This window comes from Apodemus sylvaticus, chromosome 2 (assembly GCF_947179515.1).
Source record: "Apodemus sylvaticus chromosome 2, mApoSyl1.1, whole genome shotgun sequence".
Classification (NCBI taxonomy): Eukaryota; Metazoa; Chordata; class Mammalia; order Rodentia; family Muridae; genus Apodemus; species Apodemus sylvaticus.
In genome coordinates this window covers 98,342,621-98,358,573 of record NC_067473.1, presented here as the reverse complement: position 1 = coordinate 98,358,573, position 15,953 = coordinate 98,342,621, and the positions used below count along the sequence as shown (strand labels likewise).

General features: G+C 40.0%; 1 pseudogene; it reads left to right on the top strand.

Annotated features, from left to right (window-relative positions):
• The first annotated feature begins 329 nt into the window (after positions 1–329).
• Positions 330–949, top strand: LOC127678009 (rRNA-processing protein FCF1 homolog; annotated as a pseudogene).
• The last annotated feature ends 15,004 nt before the right edge of the window (positions 950–15,953 follow it).

Sequence of the window (15,953 nt, the reverse complement as noted above, 5' to 3'; positions counted from 1 at the left end):
AGTTCATGGAGAGCAGTAGAGTTGAGAGGGAGAGCAGAACATCACAGAGAGGGAGAAAGATGCAGTTTTACTGAGAGAGTCTTACAGAGACAGATTGAAGAGAGAACAAGCTAGACACAGGTAAAGACATTATGAGGAAGAGATAGAGATGGAGTCAGAAGGTTAGGAAAGATAACTAGAGTTAGTTTGAAGCCTGTCAGAGCATTGAGAGGATGAGAGAAAGCCAGAGTAAATAAGTCATCTGGAAGAGGAGTTTGAGCCAGAACAGCTGAGCTGAAACAGTAATCTTGGTTGAGCAATTTCAGAAGAAACAGCAGTGCAGTGTCAACATGGAGAAGCAGAAGAAAACAAGGAAATATGCGACTATGAAGTGAATGCTTAGTCTAAGAGATGAGTGACACAAAAAAAAAAGGATATGTTAAAACCTAAGAAGAAAGAGAAGAAATATCCAAGCACTCTGGAGGAAAGAGAAGTGCCCCCGAATCTTTCCTGCTTGTTCTTGCAGTATAATACACAGCTGGGTCCAACTTACCATGTACTAGTTGATACCAACTTCACCAACTTTTCCATTAAAGGCAAAATGGACATAGTGCAGTCCATGACGGACTGTCTGTATGCCAATTGTATTCCTTGTATAACTGATTGTGTAATGGTTGAAATTGAGAAATTGGGATAGAAGTATTGTATGGCACTAAGAATGCGCAAACAAAGGAACCTATACTGATGACTCCTGGGTACAGAGAGTAGCTTAGTACAGTGTTACACTGTGGCCTTAACTTTCCATGACCTCAAATGAACAATCTGGAACATCTCTGGCGTTCTTATCATGTACATTTCTAACCACAGTTACAACATTGAACAGATACCAGATGATTACCTTGCTTCTAATTCTCACTCCACAGACTCTGCCTGCTATTCTTGGACCAGCTCTCTCTCGTCAGTTAATTAAGTGCACTTTGTTATAAAAAAGAAACAGTTAGCTTGAATTCAGAAAGGATAAGAAAAGGTGAGCTTATTCAGCAGAGAGTCTCAGAGGCTGAAAACATTCTAGGCCTAGATTAGATTGGCTAGAATCTTTCAGGACTAGTCTTAGGTTAGCTAGTGAAGGTAGTAAGCCTCCCAGACAGCAATTACAACAGGAGAATAAGTTACATTTACATTAATGTTATTTCGTTTTCACATAACACGACTTGAACTTGTTATGATCTAGTTCCAATATTAAGACTTAGAGGACTCAACTGAGAAATATCTAACGGATGAGAAGCACCTAAAGAAATGTTCAACATTCTTAGTCATCAGAGAAATGCAAATCAAAACAACCCTTAGATTCCACCTAACACCAGTCAGAATGGCTAAGATCCAAATCTCAGGTGACATCAGATGCTGGCAAGGATGTGGAGAAAGAGGAACACTTCTAAATTGCTCATGGGATAGTAAGCTGATAAAAGCACTCTGGAAATCAGTTTGGCATTTCCTCAGAAAATTGGACAAAGCCCTACTTAAGGACTCAGCTGGGCATATACCCAGAAAATGCTCCAACATGTAATAAGGGCACATGCTCCACTATTTGTAAGCTCTATTTGTATGTTCATGGGCATCTCTTACTTTAGGCTAGGGAAGTTTTCTTCTATAATTTTGTTGAACACATTTACTGGTCTTTTAAGCTAAAAATCGTTGCTCTCTTGTATACCTATAATCCTTAGGTTTAGTCTTCTTATTGTGTTATGGATTTCCTGGATGTTTGGGGTTATGAGCTTTTTGTTGGAAATCAGTTTGGTGGTTCCTCAGAAAATTGGGCATAATACTATCAGAGGACCCTGCTATACAACTCCTGGGAATAGACCTAGAGGAGTCTTGAGCATGTAATAAAGACACATGCTCCACTATGTTCACAGCAGCCATATTTATAATAGCCAGAAGTTGGAAAGAACCCAGATGTCCCTCAACAGAGGAATGGATACAGAAAATGTGGCATATTTTTACAATGGAATGCTACTCAGCTATTAAAAAAATGAATTCATGAAATTCTTAGGCAAATGGGTGGAACTGGAAAATATCATCCTGAGTGAGGTAACCCAATCTCAAAAGAATACACATGACACACACTCACTGAAAAGTTGATATTAGCCCAGAAGCTTATAATACCCAAGACACAATTCACAAATCAAATTAAACTCAAGAAGAAAGAACAACAAAGTATGGATACTCTGGTCTTTCTTAGAAGGGGGAACAAAATACCCACAGAAGGAGATATAAGCAAAGTGTGGAGCAGAGTCTGAGGGAAAGACCATCCAGAGACTGCCCCACCTAGGGATCCATCCTATATACAGCTACAAAACCCAGACACTTTTGTAGATGCCCACAAGTGTTTGCTGACCACAGCCAGATATAGCTGTCATCTCGGAAGCTCTGCTAGTGAATGAAAAAATACAGAGGGGATCACTCCCAGCCAGCCACTGAACTGAACACAGGGTCCTCAATGGAGGAGCTAGAGAAAGGACCCAAGGAGCTGAAGGGGTTTGAAGTGCCATAGGAGGAACAACAATATGAGCTACCCGGTACTCCCAGAGCTCCAAGAGATAAAAACATCAACCAAAGCATACACATGCAGTTACCCATGGCTCCAGACTACATAGTCAGTAGAGGATGGCTTTGTTGGACATTAAAGGGGGGAGAGGTCCCTTTTTTTGGGAAGGCTCAGTGCTTCATTGTAGGGAAATATCAGGACAGGGAATGAGTAGATGGCTGATCATCAAAAGGACAAATCAGCAACCAACAAATTGGGAAAAGATCTTCACAAACCCCACATCAGATAGAGGGCTAATATCCAATATATACAAAGAACTAAAGAAGTTAGACCCCAGAAAACCAAATAACCCTATTAAAAAATGGGGAACAGAGCTAAACAAAGAATTTTCACCAGAAGAGCTTCAAATGGCTGAGAAGCATCTTAAAAAATGCTCAACTTCATTAGTCATTAGGGAAATGCAAATCAAAACAACCTTGAGATTTCACCTTAAACCAGTCAGAATGGCTAAGATTAAAAATTCAGAGCCGGGCGGTGGTGGCGCATGCCTGTAATCCCAGCACTCTGGGAGGCAGAGGCAGGCAGATTTCTGAGTTCAAGGCCAGCCTGGTCTACAGAGTAAGTTCCAGGACAGCCAGGGCTATACAAAGAAACCCTGTCTCGAAAAAGCCAAAAATAAAAAAAAAATAAATAAAAAAGAGCAAACATTCATTGCCTGGCGTGGTGGCGCACGCCTGTAATCCCAGCACTCTGGGAGGCAGAGGCAGGAGGATTTCTGAGTTCAAGGCCAGCCTGGTCTACAGAGTGAGTTCCAGGACAGCCAGGGCTATACTGAGAAACCCTGTCTTGAAAAAAAAAAACCAAATCCAAAAAAAAAAAAAAAAAAAAAATTCAGGAGGCAGCAGGTGTTGGTGAGGATGTGGAGAAAGAGGAACACTCCTCCACTGTTGGTGGGGTTGCAAATTGGTACAACCACTCTGGAAATCAGTCTGGCGGTTCCTCAGAAAACTGGGCATGTCACTTCATGAAGATCTAGCTATACCACTCCTGGCCATATACCCAGAGGATTCCACAGCATGTAATAAGGATATGTGCCCCACTATGTTTATAGCAGCCCTATTTATAATAGCCAGAAGCTGGAAAGAACCCAGGTATCCCTCAACAGAAGAATGGATGCAAAAAAATGTGGTATATATACACAATGGAGTACTATTCAGCTATTAAAAACAATGAATTCATGAAATTCTTAGGCAAATGGATGGAGCTAAGTGAGGTAACCCAGTCTCAAAAGATGGTATGCACTCACTAATAAGTGGATATTAGCCTAGAAAACTGGAATACCCAAAACACAATCCACACATCAAATGAGGTACAAGAAGAACAGAGAAGTGGCCCCTGGTTTTGGAAAGACTCAGTGTAGCAGTATAGGGCAAAACCAGAACAGGGAAGTAGGAAGGGGTGGAATGGAGAACAGGGGGAGGGAAGGGGGCTTATATGACTTTCAGGAAGTCTGGGGCCAGAAAAGGGGAAATCATTTTGAAATGTAAATAAAAAATATAATTGAATAAAAAAATGCATGAAAAAAAAGAGAGGTTGATTGGGGAACAAGTGTAAGGGGCTTATGGGATTTGCCAGTGGGGGGGGGGAGTGGAGAACTAGGAAAGGGGACAGCATTTGCAATGTAAATAAAACCTCTATCTAATCAAAAATTAAAAAAGAAAAAAAGAAAATATTTATCTTGCTGATGTTAGAAAGGACTGTCATGGAGCCATCACAGGTTTTCTTAGGAAATGTCCTCCTTGATTGTGGGGTCTCTTTCCCCTTCAAAAAAATTGGTAAGGTGCACCATAGGATACAAGAAGGTCATCAGCATAAGATTCAGCAGCCTGGAAATGACTTGTTTTCCTCAACTTATATTTTATATAAGACTAACATTATCTTTTCGGGGCCTATATCCATTATGAGGGTTAGATTTTGGAAACTTTCAGTATATTAGTCAGGTTCAACAGAAAATCTCTAAAGTCATATTTAATTTGGTTTAAGTATTTCAAGGAAAGGGGCTTTGTATTTTGGAGAGAAAAAGTTTACTTGACATTTCCTGCAAGAGGGAAGTCAAGGAGTTGGGGACCTCTTGACAATGGTTGATTAGATGAGGTGACCCTCAGAGTGAATCTGGAGATAGTAGGCAGGATGACATGGAGAGAGCAAACAGACGATCCTACTTATCCTTCTCTCAGATAGGCACTGATCACCACAGATGCAGTAATGGAGGAGGCTAGAAGAGTAGATTCCATGTAATAGTGTCTGCTACAGAGATTCAACTCTCCCCAGAAAGCAGAACACATTTACATATAGGGGAACTCAGATCATTTTCCAGCCTCACAGCTGGATAGTTCTAGTTGGATGGTACTATTATAGTTATTACTTCTCTTAGGAGGCTATTTTCTGTTTTCCAGCCTATAGGTACAGCAAGCTATAGTACAGGAAAAAAGCTCTTCTCCCTTAGGCATGTAGATACTAGGAGTACTAGTGTCTCAGTGCTTTAGAGCAGTTCAAGTTGATAAGGGCTCATTATCTTTCTCCAAAGAGAAGGTATCCATTAAGTCTTCTCATCCTCTGAATCACATGACTGGAAAGTTCTCTGATGACACCCTGTCTCAAACAAGTGGAATTTGAGGACCAACACCTAGTGTTATCCTGTATCCTCCATATGAACTACATGTTACATTCACTTACATATTTTATACAACATATGCAAAAGATAAACAAATGAAAAAATAAAGAAAGTTAAAAGAAGAAAAGGGCAGGTAGACATTGAATAAAAATACACAAGCTGCTAAAATGAAGAATATTGGATCAAGACAAAAGGAAATTAAATAAATCTGATACTAAAACTTAATTTGGGAATGGACACAGAGGTAGAGGCATTGCAACTGAAGTAGGAAAATAACTGTAGCACAGCCTATGTTTCTAAGTGACTCTAGCAGGTTGTCTGTGAGTGCAAGAAAATCAGAGTAATTGGAGAATAAGAACACTGGGGTGGGAATATAAGCCTGTTTCTGAAAGACTGACTGAAAAGCCTAACTATGTAATGCTCTTTTTAACTTAAATGATGGACAACTATGCTCCCATCAAGTCTCCCATTGTTTCAGGGGAAAGGGGGGTTACTGAATCTAAAGGAGTACTCTAATAAATGGTAGATCAGGGGTAAATGGTAGATCAGAGGATTAGCAGTTCAGAGTATGTCTTGTTCTTTTTTATTGATATATTTTTTATTTACATTTCAAATGATTTCCCCTTTTCTGGGTTCCCTCTCCCCGCAAGCCCCATAAGCCCTCTTCCCACCCCCTATTCCTCCATCTACCCCTTCCCACTTCCCTGTTCTGGAATTCCCCTATACTCTTGCACTGAGTCTTTCCAGAACCAGGGGCCATTCCTCCATTCTTTATGGATATCATTTAATTTGTGGATTATGTCTTGGGTATTCCAAGTTTCTAGGCTAATATCCACTTATCAGTGAGTGCATAACACGATTGTTCTTTTGAGACTGGGTTACCTCACTTAGTATGATGTTCTCCAACTCCATCCATTTGTATAAGAATTTCATGAATTCATTGTTTCTAATGGCTGAATAGTACTCCATTGTGTAACTACACCACATTTTTTGTATCCATTCCTCCGTTGAAGGACACCTAGGTTCTTTCCAGCTTCTGGCTACTACAAATAGGGCTGCTATGAACATAGTGTGTCCTTATTGCATGCTGAAGAATCCTCTGGATATATGCCCAAGAGTGGTATAAACAAAGTCCTCAGGAAGTGTCATGCCCAGTTTTCTGAGGAACAGCCAGACTGATTTCCAAAGTGGTTGCACCATCTTGCAATCCCACCAGCAGTGGAGGAGTTTTCCTCTTTCTCCACATCCTCGCCAACACCTGCTGTCTCCTGAGTTTTTGATCTTAGTCATTCTGACTGGTGTGAGGTAAAATCTCAGGGTTGTTTTGATTTGCAATTCCCTAATGATTAATGATGTTGAACATTTCTTAAGGTGTTTCTCAGCTCTCCTATGTTCTTCGTGGGAAAATTCTTTGTTTAGCTCCATACCCCACTTTTTAATGGGGTTATTTGGTTCTCTGGGTTCTACTTTCTCGAGTTCTTTGTATATATTAGATATTAGCCCTCTGTCGGATTTAGGGTTGGTGAAGATCCTTTCCCAATCTCTTGGTTGATGTTTTGTCCTTTTGACAGTGTCCTTTGCCTTACAGAAACTTTGTAGTTTTATGAGGTCCCTTTTGTCAATTCTTGATCTTAGAGCATAAGCTATTGGTGTTCTATTCAGGAACTTTTTCCCTGTGCCCATGTCATCAAGGGTCTTTCCCACTTTTTTTTTCTGTTATTTTCAGTGTGTCAGGTTTTATGTGGAGGTCCTTGATCCATTTGGAGTTGAGCTTGGTACAAGGAGATAAGAATGGATCGATTCGCATTCTTCTGCATGCTGACCTCCAATTGGACCAGCACCATTTGTTGAAAAGACTATCTTTTTTCCACTGGATGCTTTCAGGTCCTTTGTCGAAGATCAAGTGACCATAGGTGTGTTGGTTCATTTCTGGGTCTTCAATCCTATTCCATTGATCTGCTTGCCTTTATTGTACCAGTACCATGCAGTTTTTATCACTATTGCTCTGTAGTAAAGTTTAAAGTCTGGGATACTCAATCCCCCTGAAGTTCTTCTACTTTTGAGAATAGTTTTAGCTATTCTGGGTTTTTTGTTATTCGAGATGAATTTGAGAATTGCTCTTTCTAGCTCTATGAAGAACTGGGTTGGGATTTTTATAGGCATAGCATTGAATCTGTAGATTGCCTTTGATAAGATGGCCATTTTAACTATATTAATCCTGCCAATCCAGAAGCATGGAAGATTTTTCCATTTTCTGAGATATTCTTTGATTTCCTTCTTCAGAGATCTCAAGTTTTTGTCATATAGGTCTTTCACTTGTTTGGTTAGAGTCACCCCAAGTTACTTTATGCTGTTTGTAGCTATTGTGAAGGGAGTCATTTCCCTAATTTCTTTCTCGGTCTGCTTATCCTTTGAATATATAAAGGCTACTGATTTGTTTGCATTGATTTTGTAGCCAGCCACTTTGCTGAAGTTGTTTATCAGCTGTAGGAGTTCTCTAGTAGAGTTTTTAGGGTCACTTGAGTATACGATCATATCATCTGCAAATTGTGATAGTTTGACTTCTTCCTTTCCAATTTGTATCCCTTTGACTTCCTTATGTTGTCTAATTGCTCAATCTAGGACTTCAAGAACTATATTGAAAAGATATGGAGAGAGGGGACAGCTTTGTCTAGTCCCTGATTTTAGTGGGATTGCTTCAAGTTCCTCTCCATTTAGTTTGATGTTGGCTACCGGTTTGCTGTATCTTGCTTTTATCATGTTTATATATGGGCCTTGAATTCCTGTCCTTTCCATGACTTTTAGCATGAAAGGATGCTGAATTTTGTCAAATGTTTTTTCAGCGTCTAATGAAATGATCATGTGGTTTTTCTCTTTGAGTTTGTTTATGTAGTGGAAATTTATGAATTTCCTTATATTGAACCATCCCTGCATCCCTGGGATGAAGCCTACTTAATCATGGTGGATGATGGTTTTTATGTGTTCTTGGATTCGGTGGGCAAGAATTTTATTTAGTATTTTTGCATCCATATTCATAAGGGAATTTGGCCTGACATTCTCTTTCTTAGTAGGATCTTTGTGTGGGTTTGGTATCAGCATAATAGTGGCTTCGAAGAAGGAGTTAGGTAGTGTTCCTTCTGTTTCTATTTGGTGGAAAAGTTTGAAGTGTATTGGTGTTAAGTCTTCTTTGAAGGTCTGATAGAATTCTGCACTGAAACCATCTGGTCCTGTGCTTTTTTTGGTTGGAAGCCTATCTATGACCCCTTCTATTTCTTTTGGGGTGATGGGTCTGTTTAGATGGTCTATTTGATCTTGGTTTAATTTTGGTAATTGGTATCTGTCTAAGAAAATGTCCATTTCCTCCAGATTCTCCAGTTGTGTTGAGTACAGGTTTTTGTAGTAGGATCTGATGATTTTTTGAATTTCCTCGGTTTCTATTGTAATATCTCCGTTTTCATTTTTAATTTTGTTAATTTGGATACTTTCTCTGTGCCCTTTGGTTAGTATGGCTGGGGGTTTATTTATCTTGTTGATTTTTTCAAAGAACCCGCTTTTAGTTTTGTTGATTCTTTGTATTGTTCTCTTGGTTTCTACTTGATTGATTTCAGCCCCGAGTTTGATGATTTCCTGTCTTCTTCTCCTCCTGGGTGAATTAGCTTCTTCTTGTTCCAGGGCTTTCAGTTGTTCTGTTAATCTTCTAGTGTATGCTCTCTCGAATTTCTTTTTGGAGGCACTCACAGCTACGAGTTTTCCTCTTAGCACTACTTTTTTTGTTCTTCCAGAGAGCCCCAGTTTAGTTTTCACCATCCACATCAACTAGTTCATAACTTTCAGTACCTCCAACTCCCTGGGATTTGATTCCCTCTTCTAATTGCTATAAGCACTCACACTTCCATCCCTTCCCCATGTACACAATTTAAAATGAAAATGAATGATTAAAGGGAAAGAAATAGTACCCCAGTCTGACACTGTATCTCACTCTGTACTAGGAAGAATGCTCACAGAAGACTCATGACCTGAATTTGATTTCCAGACTGGACCTGAAGGAATGAAAGAACAAACTACTGCAGGTTGTCCTTTTACACACACACACACACACACACACACACACACACACACACATGCACACACACACACACACACAGAGAGAGAGAGAGAGAGAGAGAGAGAGAGAGAGAGAGAGAGAGAGAGACAGACAGACAGACAGACAGACAGACAGACAGACAGACAGACAGACACATACACACACACACTACAGTAAGAGGAAATGTCTTTAGTTAACACTGTTTTTAGGGACATAATTTGTATTTATTATCCTTTTCTATTTCTTGAATTATACATAAAAGGCAGTATATCCTCAATGACTTGAAAGTCAAAGGAGGATTTTGAGGATGGAGGGATGTGGTCAGAGCATGAAGGTAGAAGGGAAAATATCCAGAGATAAATATGTGTTAATAAAAATTTAAATGATAAATGATAACTAAAACAATCATATATTTTAATGGAAAATAATTAAATTATAAAGCATGAAGAATGGGACACACCTACATATCTGTTTATAAAGTTTGTTTCATTATTTGAGATATCTGTCCACATAAGCCTAGAGCTTTGTGTTGAGATGACAGAGTAGAAACTGAGAGACTGAGCCTCAGTAAGCTGCAACCCCAGGAGGTTTTAGTTCAGTCCTGGAGCACTGTGGGAGGATCCTCCCTACCTTGCTGACAGTAATAGGTTGCAGCATCTTCAGCCTCCACAGGATTGATGGTGAGGGTGAAGTCTGTCCCAGACCCACTGCCACTGAACCTGGCAGGTACCCTAGATACTAGGTTGTATGACTCATAGATGAGGAGTTTGGGTGGTTGTCCTGGTTTCTTTTTGTACCAGTGCATAAAATGTATAGTGTCCAATAAAGTGACAATTTTACTGGCCCTGCAGGAGATGGTCACCCTTTGCCCTAGAGACACTGCCAAGGAAGCTGGAGATTGGGTCAGTACAATGTCGCCATTGGAACCTGGAATGATAAACACACAGACATTACAAATGCAGTAATTATAATCACCAAGAATCCTCAGGCATGGAAGGTCATGATGGCCACAGAGGCTGCTCCCAACACTCCTCTGCATCCTCACCTGGAACCCAGAGCAGCAGCACCCATAGCACGAGTGTGTCTGTCTCCATCTCTGAGAGCTGGAAGAGAGGATGCTTCTTAGGCTCCTGGCAGCTGCGCTTAAAGGAGTCTGGGCTGTTGGATAATAACTACATATGCAAATTAGCTCAACAGAGTGTGTGCTGCTGCTTAAAGGGCACCTGATCCTGTTTCACCCACAGAGAGTTTGTGTCAGCAGGAAATTTACTAGAGCATCGTGTGTATCTTAAATGATCCTTTTCAATGGAGTATAATCTTCATTTATATTTCTTTCTTTTTTATTTTCTATCTTCTTTGTTTACATTCGAAATAACTAACTCCTTCCTGGTCCCCCTACCCCCAATAAGTCCCATAAGGCCTCTTCCCTCCACCCATTCCCCAATCAATCCCCTCCCACTTCTCTGTCCTGGTAATCCCCTATAATGCTGCATTAAGCCTTTCCAGGCCTATGGCCCTATCCTTCTTTCTTCTTGCAAATCATTTGATATGTTAATTTTGTCTTGGGTATTCAGAGATTCTGGTCTAATATCCACTGTGACTATATTCCACATGTGTTTATTTGTGATTGAGTTACCCCACTTAGGGTGATATTTCCCAGATCTGACCATTTGCCTAAGAGTTTCAGGAATTCATTGTTTTAATTGCTGAGTAGTATTCAGTTGTGTAATTAGACCCCATTTTCTGTATCCATTCCTGCATTGATGAACATCTGGGTCCTTTCTAGCTTCTGGCTATTATAAATAAGGCTGCCATGAACATAGTGAAGCATGTGTCCCTATTTCATGCCAGGGAATCCTCTGGGTATATGCTCAGGATTGGTATAGTGGGGTCCACCAGAAGTGTCATGTCCAGTTTTCTGAGGAACCCCCCAGACTGATTTCCAGAGTGGTTATTCTATCTTGCAACCCCACGAGCAATGGAGGAGTGTTCCTCTTTCTCCACATCCTCCCCAACACCTGATGTCTCCTGAGTTTTTAACCTTAGCCATTGTGACTGGTGTGAGGTGAAATCTTAGGGTTGTTTTGATTTGCATTTCCCTAATGACTGAGGTTGAACATTTCTTAAGGTGCTTCTCAGCCATCTGAAGTTCATCAGGTGAAAAGAGCCTTCTAAATACATTTTTTGAGACAGGATTTCTCTATCCTTGGTAGTCCTGAAGCTCATTCTGTAGATCACATCCTTCTGTCTCTACCTCCAGAGTGCTGGGAGTAAAGGTGTTTCCCACTGCCATCCAGGTTCTTTCCCACTCTACTCCATTAAATATGTACCCTCTAGCTTTTTTGAGGTGTTAGGTGGGGGCATGAATTTTGGATGCAGTATGTAGAGAATGTAAGTTATTTCTTGAGCAACTTGATCCCTCAAATTTTTACACACCCAATGAAAGTGTTATCTGAGAGTGAATAGAGAAAAATGATACAATGAAAAAGAGTTAAATAATTCTTGGTATAATACCTTATTGTTTTAGATCTCTGTGTGTGATGTGTGTTTCTATTTTTGTATATTTGTTTATGTTCATGTTTGAAGTCAACCTTTTTTGCCATTGTATGTGAATCGAGATCAGAAGACAAGTTTGGGTGTAGATATGAGACAAGGTCTGTTGTTCCCCCTTATTCATGAAATGCTTTTTAGCCCAGGTTCTGGTGGGATTCTCTTGTTTCTGTCTCTCCTCCTGCCATAGCATCACTCCAAATAGAGTCCATGCTGCTGCTGCATCTGGACTTTTGTGGGTACCTGGGATGTGAGCCAGGTCCTCACACCTTTGTGACAAGCACTGCCCACAAGGCAGCCATGCTACCCCATTGTCTTCAGGTAAAACCAGTGAGAAGTTCTTTTTTTTAACATAAATAATACTGCAGGATATTATGTGTACCAGCCCTGTCAGGGGTTGTTTGCCATGCAGAGTGATCAGCATTTGGAGGGAGTCTCAGCCATTTTGGCTCCTGGGTGGGCCGGACGAGCAGCATCAGATAAACAGAGATATCCTGAGTCTAACATTGCTTGTGACACAGCCTACCAGGCTTCTGTCTGTGCCCAGAGGCCTTCTGTGTGTAAGCCCTGTCCTGGGGTATTTGTCCTGCAGAGTGGTCAGCACTTGGAAAAGGTCCCTGCAGCATCTGCCATCTTCGAACCTGGATTGGAGCAGACAGGCAGAACCAGGTTCACAGAGATATTCTGAGTTTGACATCACTCAGAACATAGCCCTCCAGGCTTCTGCCTGTGCCCAGGGCCTGGGTAGCTCTGTGGGCCATCTGTGTGCCAGCCCTCTCCTGGGCAGTTACCCTGCTGTCTTCGCTCCCAGCAGACCAGACAGCAATACCAGGTACTCAGAGACAACCCGAGTATAACATTGCTTGGGGTAAGGCACACCAAGGCTCCATTGGCACCCATGAGTAGGGCAGCACATCAGCAATCTGTGCCAGGGGAAACTCAATCATCCAGTGGTGCAGAAATAGCCTTACAGGCTCACAGGAGGTTCAAGCACCAGCCAGTGACAACAGGACCAACTAATGCCAGAGATAAACAGATGGCAAAAGGCAGATATAGGAACGTTACTAACAGAAATCAAGGCAATATGGCAGCATCTGAACTCAATTCTCTAAAAACAGGAAGTCCTGGATTCCCCAATACACCAGAAAAACAAGATCTAGATTTAAAACCACTGGTCACTATGCTGTTAGTGGAACACAAGAAGGACATAAATAAATCTCTTAAATAAATACAGGAGAATATGAATCAAATGGTAGAAGCTCTTACACAGGAAATACAAAAATCATTTAAAGGAATTCAGGAGAATATGCGTCAACAGTTAGAAGCCAATAAAGAGGAAATGCAAAATTCACATAAAGAAATATAGGAGAACTTGGGTTAACAGACAGAAGTCATGAAAAAGGAAACACAAAAATCTCTTAAAGAATTACAGGAAAACACAAAAAAGCAAGTGAAGGAACTGAGCTAAAACATCCAGGAGTAGAAACAACTAAGAAATCACAAAGGGAGACAACTTTGGAGATAGAAAACCTTGGGAAGAAATCAGGGGCCATAGATGCAAATATCAACAACAGAAGAGATACAAGAGATACAGAATCTCAGATGCCGAAGATCCCATAGAAACCATGGGCTCAACAGTCAAAGAAAATGCACAATGCAAAAAGCTTGTAAGCCAAAGCATCCAGGAAATCTAGGACATAATGAGAAGCCCAAACCTAAGGATTATAGAAATAGATGAGAGTGAAGATTTACAACTTAAAGGTCCAGCAAATATCTTCAACAAAATTTTGGACAAAACTTCCCTAACCTAAAGAGAAAGATGCCCATGAATATACATGAAGCCTATAGAACTCCAAACAAAATGAACCAGAACAGAAATGCCTCCTGTCACATAATAATAAAAACGCCAATTGTACTAAACAAAGAAAGAATATTAAAAGCAATAAGAGAAAAAGTAACTTATAAAGGCAGACCTATCTTAATTCTACCAGAATTCTCACCAGAGTCCATGAAAGCTTGAAGATCCTGGGTAGATCTCATGCAGACTCTAAGAGAACACAAATGCCAGCCAAGACTACTATACTCAGCAAAACTCTCAATCAGCATAGATGAAGAAACCAAGATATTCCATGATAATACCAAATTTAAACAGTATCTTTCCACAAACCCAGCCCTACAAAGATAATAGGTGCAAAACAGCAATACAAGGAGGGAAACTACACCCTGGAAAAAGCAAGATAGTAATTTTTCATCAAACCCAAGAGAAGATAACCACTCAAATATAAAAATAACATAAAAATAGCAGGAATTAATAATCACTATTACTTAATATCTCTTAACATCAATGGACTCAATTCCCCAATAAAAAGACAGACTAACAGACTGGATACTTAAACAGGACCCTGCCTTTTGCTGCATACAGGAAACACACCTCAGTGTCAAAGACAAACACTACCTCAGAGTAAAAGGCTGGAAAAAAATTTAACAAGCAAATGGTTTCAGGAAACAAGCCGGAGTAGCCACATTCAAACATGTTGAAAACCTCAGTTTGTGATATCCACTTACAGCAAACAGAATGGATCATAGCAGAGAAGATGTGACAGGTATTCATAAGGGAGAATAGGGATGTGAGGACTTTAGGTCCGCACTAAAGGTTTTCTAAACCTAAAAACTAAAGGTTTTCTAAACCTAAAAACTAAAGGTTTTCTTAGGAAATGCCCACCTTGATTGTGTGGTTTATTTCCCCTCCATAAAAAAAATTGATAAGGAGTACCATAGGATACAAGCAGGTCATCAATTTAAGTTTCAGAAGCCTGGAAATTACTTGTTTTCCTCAACTTATATTTGTCTGATGAAAAACTAACATTATCTTTTTGTGGCTTATATCCATTATTAGGCTGAAATTTTGGAAAGCTTCAGTATATTGGTCAGGTTCAAGTGAAAAATCTCTAAAGTCATATTAAATTTGGTTTAAATATTTCAAGGAATGGGGATTTGTACTTTGGAGAGCAAAAGGTTCACTTGACATTTTCCTTAAGAGGAAAGTAAAGGAGTTGGGTACCACTTGACAATTTTTGATTAGAGGACGTGACCCTCAGCATGAACCTGAAGATAGTTCACGATGACTTGGATGACTTGGAGAGAGAAAACATAAGATCCCACTTATCGTTCTCTCAGAGAGGCATTGATCAACACAGATGCAGTACTGGAGGGAGCTAGAAGGGTAGATTCCATGTAACAGTGTCTGTCTACTGAGATTCAACTCTCCCAGGAAAGCAAAACATATTTACATATAGGATCTCAGATCATTTTCCAGCATCCTAGCTGGATAGTTCTAGTTGGATGGTAGTATTATAATTAATACTTCTCTAGGAGTCCATTTTCTCTTTTTCCTGGTTTTAGGTATAGCAAGCCATAGTACTGGGGAAAAAAAAAAGCACTTCTCCCTTAGGCATACAAATCCAAGGAGTACTAGTGTCTCTGAGCTTTAGAACAGTCCAAGTTGATGAGGGCTCATTATCTTTCTACAAAGAGAGCGTATCCATTAAGTCTTCTCTTCCCATGAATCCCATTCAGAGGAAAGTTCCCTGATGATACCCTGTCTGAAAGAAGTGGAATTTGATGACTAACACCTAGTGTTATCCTGAGTTCTCCATGTGAACTACATGTTACATTCATTCACATATTTTATACATTGTACACAAAAGATAAAGAACGAAATAAAGAAAAAAGAAATAAAGAAAGTAAAAAGAAAAAAGGGCAAGTAGACATTGCACACAAATACACAAGCTGTTAAAATAAAAAATATTGCATCAAAACAAACGGAAAATCAATAAATCTGATATTAAAGTTCATTTGAGGATGGGCACAGAGATATAGTCATTGAAACCGAAGTAGGAAAATAACCATAGCACATCCTATTTTCTAAGTGATTATAGAAGGCTGTCTGTGAGTGCAAGCAAATCAAAGCAATTGGAGAATAAGAACACTGGGGTGGGAATGTAAGCCTATATCTGAAAGAGTAACTGACAAGCTTAACTACTTAATGCTATTTTTAACTTAAATGATGGACAACTATGCTTCCATCAAGTCTCCCATTGTGTCAGGGGAAAAGGGGG